Raw genomic sequence first — 8,350 nt, 5'->3', positions numbered from 1 at the left:
GAGGAGAGAGAGAGGAGTGAGATCAAATCTTTGGCAACATTGCTTGAATCCCTGCATGTGATAATGATGCAACTGACATCTTTCCTCAGCTGTAATTACATCTGTGATGTAATTGCATAAGTCACCTTTTGGTCTTATCGTGGTTAAGTTCTGTCACTGCTTCTGCAGCCAGAATGAGGCACCATTTATTCTACAAGATTTATTTCAAAATTGTACAATCTGCTTGCTCTGCTTGGAATGCTGTCCTGTCCTTTTCTATGAGATCAAAGCCCACTTATTCATTTGACCCAAAGCAAGTACCAGTGTGTCTAAGAACATCTTCTTGTTCTTTTCTGCCCTTCACCCAACCTAGGAGTTCATCATTTCTCCCTTAGAGCTGTGTCTGCATCATGGTCACTGTTTCATCAGCTACCAGTGTAGATATAGAGGATACATTTGTTATATGCTGGCTTCTCTCTCTTTGCCAGAGCTTTTCCAGCTCTTCAAGGGTTGTGATGTTTTCTTATTTAATCCTTTGTATTCTTACGATCTGGCTGAAAGAAGGTGTTCATTAAATGTTTATAGACTTCAGATTTTGGCTTTGTCAAATTGCTCATTTCTTTATATTTTTATCAGTTACCTAACATGTGTAAAGGTCACTTGTTAATATTTAACATCACACATATAGAAGGAGACAGAATCAGGACCTACACTCAGTGTCTCATACCATATTCTTGCTCATAATGTGATCCTATTGCACATTTCACATAAACAAGCTCCCTAAAGATTTAACAAAGGCAACCAGCATGCAGGGAGATTGCTTTAGTTGCATTAAGCAGTAGGTGGATAATGCTTTATAGGTCCAAAAGATGGGGGCACATGTTGTCAGAGTTTGTGGAGGTGTATTCATTTCTGATGCCTAATAGCAGAGTGTCACTAATATAGCATCATAAATAAATATCACTTATAGTGCTATAGAGAAGAGGTGTAGATAGATCTTAACTGGGTTCTCTGCTCAAGGCCTCACACTCAAGATGTTGACTGGGCATGCTTAAACACACCTATAATCCCAGGTCCCGGGAGGATAAATAGTAGGATTGTGAGTTCAAGACCAGCTGAAGATACTTAATGATACTCTGTCTCAAAAACAAAGAAAGATGAAAATGTTAGCTGGACTGGGAACCTCCTTCCAGCCCATTCACTTGTTGCTTGAGTCTAACTGCTTACAGTGATGGAACTGAGGTCTTAGTCTTCATGCAAGTCAAGGCTGAGGGATCTTCTCTGCTCCTAAGTCCCAGTGGCCTCTCTTAATCACCTTCCCTTTTTATTATGAAAGACAGTGATGGACAGTTTCTCTGATTTGAATCCTTCTAATGATTCAATGTTTTTTAGACTGATTTTAGTATCTTTGAAAAGTTCACTTGATTAAGCTCAGCCAACCAAGGATAATATTCTGTTGAAGCCAACAAATCCCATCCCAGACCTTAACTACTTCTGTAAAATCCCCTCACAACAGCATGTAAAGTATTGCCTCATTGGATGCTAGGAGAAAGAAAGTGTATTTACATCAAGAACCCGGAGGCTTGGGGACCATCTCAGAATTCTGCCTACATGGAGGTCATTCATCTATTTTATGAAAATAATGTTTGTATTTCACTTTTGAAATCTTTGAAGTTTTTTTGATGTGACATTGCCTTTGTGGCTCGTGATTACCAAATTAATCCCTGACAGAGTATAGCCTTACTCCTACTGCTGAATCAGGAGACCAGATGCTACAAACTAAAATCTTGATTTGCCAACAGACTACATCAGAAGGAGGGTTCCTTACTGAATGAGAAGAGAACATATGGAAATTTTATTATCAAACTTGATCACACAAACACAATACATGGAAAAAATATGGGCTTCCATCATGAGAAGAATGCAAGACTGGGGACACTAGGAGGTATATAGGGATAGTGTGAAGCAAGATTGCTAATTGAAGAAGCATTTGCTTGTTCATAATTCCATCTTGTTAGTCTATTTCCTCTCACAAGAAAGGGATGCCCTTCCTGGAATCATAAAGGCAAAAAGAATGCTAGATTCATGTACAAATCTGACAAAGTAAAGACCAGTAGTCCATATAACCAATATGCACAAATAGAAAAGGATCTGAAAAGGTTAGTAAATTGGGGCTGTAAGATCTGGCCTAAAATAAAAAGCCCTGAAGAATTATATCGAGTCACCATTTCTGCCATATTGGGCCAACTTTGAGAATGAATTTGCCTGTCCATGGGGAACACCAGTACTGTGGTTACCTCTCCTGCTCAGACGATTCAAATCTTTCCTCAGTCTACGAGAAGATGAAAATCTCAGTGTTTTCCCCTAGTGTATTTACTTCTTACATTAGTGGTTGGTAAGGATAAAATATAGGAGCTAGTACATGTAAATTAATTAACTTAATCATTTTAAACTATGAAATTGAGTTTGGAGGAAAACCAACATCTTAACTTTCCCATTATTTTCCCTTATCCTTTTGGTCATCCACTCAGTGTGTAGATGGACATGTATGCTTAAAACTATATTACTTTTTTCACACATATGGCTTTTCTGTCTTCTGCTCATTACAAATAGTAGGCAACCCTCAAAACACACTGAAAAGAACTTTCCTGAGAGTAGAATTGCTAATGAAGAAATCTGATTATACAGAGCAGCATGACAAAAATGCTCATGCAAGAATTTTCAGGAAAGAACGGGGAGAAAATGCAAGAGTTGCTTCTTCCCAACAGGGTGAGAATTCTAATTTAATGTGCATACCTAGATCTGATCTTCTTGGCAGCACTTGCTAATTGAATTATACATTTTTCCCATCAGTTTAGAGACATTGATGAATGGAAGATAGGTTCATTTAATTTGCAGATGATCAAAGGGACATATGCTTAGAAGCAATAATATGATGCTCCCTTGAAATACTTACAGTTTCATGAAACAGCTGAATCCCAAGTTTTGTTTATTTGATTTTCATATATAAGCTAAAGCAGAGCAAATGCATGCTCTGGCGACAGTTGAGACCAGCCAAAAGAGCTATATGGTAGATTGTTATTTCAGTGTTTAATTTGAGTGTCTTATTTGGGGTTATTCTTTAATAAGAGACTAAAATAAAGTTTCAGGTGCAAGTTGATGACACGTGAGTAGAAGGAAACCCTGGTAGGCAATTGGAGAAGTAAATAACATTGGAAAGTGTGATGTATTAACCAATGGTCAACTTAAGTGAACTGAGTCAGCATGGTTGTAGGTGTGGAAGACCTACCTAAGGATTGCTGCCTGAACAGTATAAAGGGGAAACAGTAGGGAAGATTGCATGCTGTTAATTTTCCTGGAGAATATTGCCACGGCTGGTTTTTATAAGAACTCAGCTGTTCTCATAGGTGGAGCTTGGATTCTCACTGTTGCTGGGGGTGGCTCTTGTTCTCTTTGGGGGAGCTCTGGTCTCTTCGTCTTCAGTGTCACTCCCTGGCTCCAGTGCAGGTACTTCAGCCTCCCGGCACAGATCATTCACCCCACTAGTGCAGCTCCCACCACTGGCCTTTGGGTCTTCCTGGTGCAGCTCCTTGAAATGGACTTCATAAGACATTGCTGAGGGTGCTAGGCCTCTGGCTATACTCATGGAAGATATTGCAGTGGGGTCCAGGTCCTTGGCTGGATTCTTCTGGTGTCCAGTGCATGGACAGATCTCTTGCACTGTTCTGCATTTGACTTTTTGGGTGAATAGTATAAAATAATCCTGTAAATTATGCATTCTATATTTAATTTATTCCTTTGCAGAACCTTACCACAACAAAAGGGAAGAGGTTTTCAAGGTGCACCATCATGATAGTTTTACCACGGAGAATCTGCACAGTTTAATCACACTTAATAAACTCTGCAAGCTCAAATGGAGTCTACACCTCAGAGCTGGTCTATCTGAGGAGCAAAGGAGCCGGGTATTCATGCACCAACTTGCATCTGTTTATAAGGTGGGAAATTTTAACTCTACATATGAACATACTATGGAGCCCAAAACAAACTCTGGATTGAGGAGAGGAAAAGCTTGCCCTTGAGAATTTGGCCAGTGTTATTTGTGCTGAAAGATGACATCCCAGGGTGCTATAATATGGAGAGGGCATCAAAAACAAGAAAAGACACAGGGTGAGTTTAATCCAACATTCTTTTAGAGGGAAAATAATTAGTGGGAAATCATGCCCAAACTGTGAATAGTAGATTTATCAACAAAAGCTCAGAGTCAAGACAGAAAACAAGAGTAATGATCAGGGGCCGTGTGGAACACCGGGCTTTTTCTCTGTCATCTACATCTCTTTTTTTTTTTTTTTTTTTTTTCCGGTACTGGGAATTGAACTCATGACCTTGCGCTTGCCAGGCAGGCTCTGTGCCGCTGAGCTAAACCCCCAGCCCCTACATCTCTTCTTAAATGACCTTAGAGCTCCTGAAAAAGCATAGGTGTCAGTGAAATGCTGGAAGGGAAGGGAAATGGAACTGGTTCACCACTTCAATTCCTCTCCAGCCAGGCCAGGTGGATTTCTCAGGAGGCAGGTTTCCCTGAGAGCTGCTTTTGAACAACCTACCCAAGAGTCAGCGTCTTACCCACTTGTTGATTTCACTCATAAAGCCTCCCATGACAAACCACACTTCCCTTATGTGCTTGCTGTCATGGGTAGTTTTGTAGCGTGTGACTTTGCCTCCTGGGGCACTACTTCGTGCCCTCAGTGGCTCGAACACTCTGTGAGGCCTTTTGTCTGACACTGGGACACTGTATATCAGAGTCTCCTCTGCTTGTTGGTGGAGATGGAATGTAGAGGAGCTTGGTCAAAGCTCTGTATTGTGTTCTTGACCGCATATGGAGGTGAGTTCCACCTTGTCTGAGGCTGGGGTTTATAAATGGATGGACAAATAGTAAGCAGATGCTTGAAGGACAACAAGGTGACAGACAGATCTGGCTGTCTAGATGAGCCTGTGCATTTTCCCATTCAATGAAGAAATATTTTAAATAGCCTCTGATCTCACAAGTGCCAGGAATCCAATGTGTGAAGGGACTCTTGAAAGAGAGGCTCAGAGACAAAACAAAGCTAAGTGTTAATGATAGGGGTGAATTAAACCACAGTGGAGTACATTATGGCAGCACAGAAGTCAGAGGCTATTTGCTTTTGATGGCTCCCTGCCCCCCCACCACAGTGTCCATCCAACTCCATGAACCTTCTCCTTGGCCAGGAAAACCACCACCTCCAATTTAAATGTGTTGATAGGCATTAATATCCCACTAGTCTAATATTAGCTATGGGAAAATACGACCAAATATTCAAGTGTACCTAAATTAAATTATACAGCTCCTCAAAATGAACTTTCTACCCTGCATGTTCCTTTCTCTAAATCTCCAACTCCACCATTCTTTTTCATTTATATTTAAAGTTATCTTCTGACTTTATAATCTCAAAGAGAGCCTCAAAAATGTCAATATTTCAATAATGGTTTCTCATTAGATCTATTCTGCTATTTATTTATCTTTCTGATCTACAAGGTTTTATGTGTCTTTGAGGAGACTTTTGCATCTTGAATCAGTCTGGATTAAGCCCAGCTCTAAGAATTACAGTAACAATAATAAATTAGTTTTAAAAAGCTAATGGCCCTCTTTTAGTACATGTTCAGAACTTGTATGGTGGCTGCAGATGGGCATGAACTCATATTTCCTTTTTCTTGAAGTTTCATCATCAAAAGCTACCATTTATGAGATGGTTTCACGGTTCCTAGTGTATGCTCGAGATCACATTTTAGACAGAATAAAAGTGAAGAAGGCACAAGACAGGGTTTCTGCCTCTCAGCATGAATTATGGAAGGTACATTCACCAGAATTCCTATATCTCACTGACTAAGTGAAGGGCCTCTGAGAAATCTGATTGTGTGGCTATCGCATACACTACTAACATCTGCATGCTCTATCCCTGAGGTAAAAGGAAACCAATGGAGGCGGTGTGGTTCTAGAACACAGTTTCCAGTTAAACAATAAGAATAAAAATAGTTTTGCTTCACTGTTCTATTTTGGAAGCAATAGAAGAAGGAAGGAAACAAGTAACTCAGAAAATAAAACTCAGTAGTAGAGGATACGTTAGGTCGTTGGTCTTGAACCAAAGAAGATAAGCACAAGGCAAGTGAGGACATGGAAATACGTCTAACATATTGAGCCATTAGGGGGATGTAAATCAACAGCACAATGAGATACCATTAAATAGACTGTGTGGAACAGGCCTTGATGATACAAATGATGGCAGGTGTGTAGATCAATTAGAAATCTCACCCATTACTGACAGAAATGCAAAACAGATTAGCCACTTTGAGGCTATATGGACAGTTCGTTCTAAACATAAACATATTTTTCGTGAGACCCCGTAATTATCCTCCCAAGTAGAACCTAAATAAAATAGAAAACAGTAGTTCATATTCAATCCTACATGTAATTGTTTATAGAGCATTTCTCATAATTACCAACACTGGAAATAAGCCAAAGGTCACTTAACTGGAACATGCATTTAAGAAGTCAACAAACAAATACAACAACAAAACTAAAGTATAGCCAAAATATAAAATAAAATAAAAAATTAATACTTGCAAGAAAACAGATAAGCCTAAAATTCGCCAAGCCAGATGAATGGAGCACACCTCAAAAGTCTATGCAATGTATCATTTGTTTTAAATCATATTTTGAAAACAGTAAAATCAAAGGGACAGAAACTGGATCTGTCTTTGGCAGAAGTTGGCTCTTGGGAGCACTAATAAGATGGACCCACTTACTGGCTCAAATTTAGAGCTGTTTATTTTCCTTAGGAAAGGATATGTCTATTCTCTGTATGAGGCAAAGAGGGAGTAAAGGACTGTAAGACCGGAAGAGTAGTTTTAGGAATAGATGTAATCCCAGATACCCACCCTGCAAGTTTTCCCACATATTTTGACCTCTTTACAGTTAGACAAGCTCATACAATTAAATCTTGTCAGTGGTGTGTGAGCAATAATAAAGGCATACACTCTTTTTAATAGTACATAAGGGCCTACTGCCTAACCAAAGAGCTGATTCTTCCTCTGTCATGGAGATGTAGAGATTCTTGCATTCCCACTGACATAGTTACAAGATAATAGAGCATATATCAGCCACCTCCTGAGTGCCTAGGGCAGAATCATCCCATCTCAGCAACAGGGTCAGCATGCAAAAGATATGGAAGGTAATGAAAAAAAATCTTTAGTTTTTATAAACCACTAGAGTAAAATTTAACCATTCCAAATATAATATCTTGCAACCCCAAAAACCATTATATCTTGAAGATGAGTAATATTACAGAATGAATTACAGGTTTAATGAAGGTACAATGAAGTTAAGGAGTTGTTCTAGATAGAGAGGCATGTTTTATTTAAATCTTTTTGGTATGAAGGATATATCCTTTAAAATACATCAACTGATTATGTCATCATATATTTTGTGATCATTTGTATGTCCTCTGCACTATAAAAAGTAACACTATATCTATAAAATCTATAAAAACTATTAAAAGAGTTCTACAGCCCATCTATGTTATCTTTGTTTCCTGCACATCCTTGTTTTAGAATATAGCATTAACTTTGTCACCTAATCATATAAAGTCTTTTAAACTTTATCTATATTCTTAAAATAAGCCTGGTTTGTCTCTGTCCTTTCACTGCAATTATAAACTCTTTGAAGAAAGACTTTTTTCTGACATAATAATTTCTTTCAATTGAATCAGTACCAAATTACAGAGCTAACAGTTCTATGGAAGATGGTGATATAAAAGCAAAGTGAAATAGAAGATGGCTCTTCAAAAATATATTTCATGTATATTTATTGGGTAATAATCATTTTTTTGTGGTTGGGTGGGAGGCTTGCAAACTGTCAGTGGAGAGTGTCTTCATTCCTTTTGTATTGCTATTAAAAATATTAGAGTCTGAATGCTTTGCACAGAAAAGTTTCTTTAATTCATATTTGTGGAAGTAGAAGAGCATGGTACCAGTGTTCTGGTGTGGGTCCCCTGGTAGCATTACAATGTAATAAAGAAGCAGAAAGAATCTGGCACATGGGATACCTTCTCTGTATAATGACCCATTCTTGTGAGAATTATCTCACTGCACAAGACCAGTACCAACCACTTCTGAGGATGGTACTCCCATGACCTAGTTATCTTCCATTTGTCTCCCCTTATGAAGATTTCACACCTTCCACCAACATACTGGGGACCGCGTTCATAGCACACTAACCCTTAGGGGATATACTCAAACCTTATCTATCCATACAATACCAGGCAGCAACCTCTGTCCTAAGTACACCTGGATTTAGCTC

This window comes from Chinchilla lanigera, unplaced genomic scaffold (assembly GCF_000276665.1).
Source record: "Chinchilla lanigera isolate Chin_1 unplaced genomic scaffold, ChiLan1.0 scaffold00148, whole genome shotgun sequence".
Taxonomy (NCBI): Eukaryota; Metazoa; Chordata; class Mammalia; order Rodentia; family Chinchillidae; genus Chinchilla; species Chinchilla lanigera.
The sequence above is the reverse complement of the archived record's forward strand: the minus strand, read 5'-3'. Positions refer to the sequence as shown.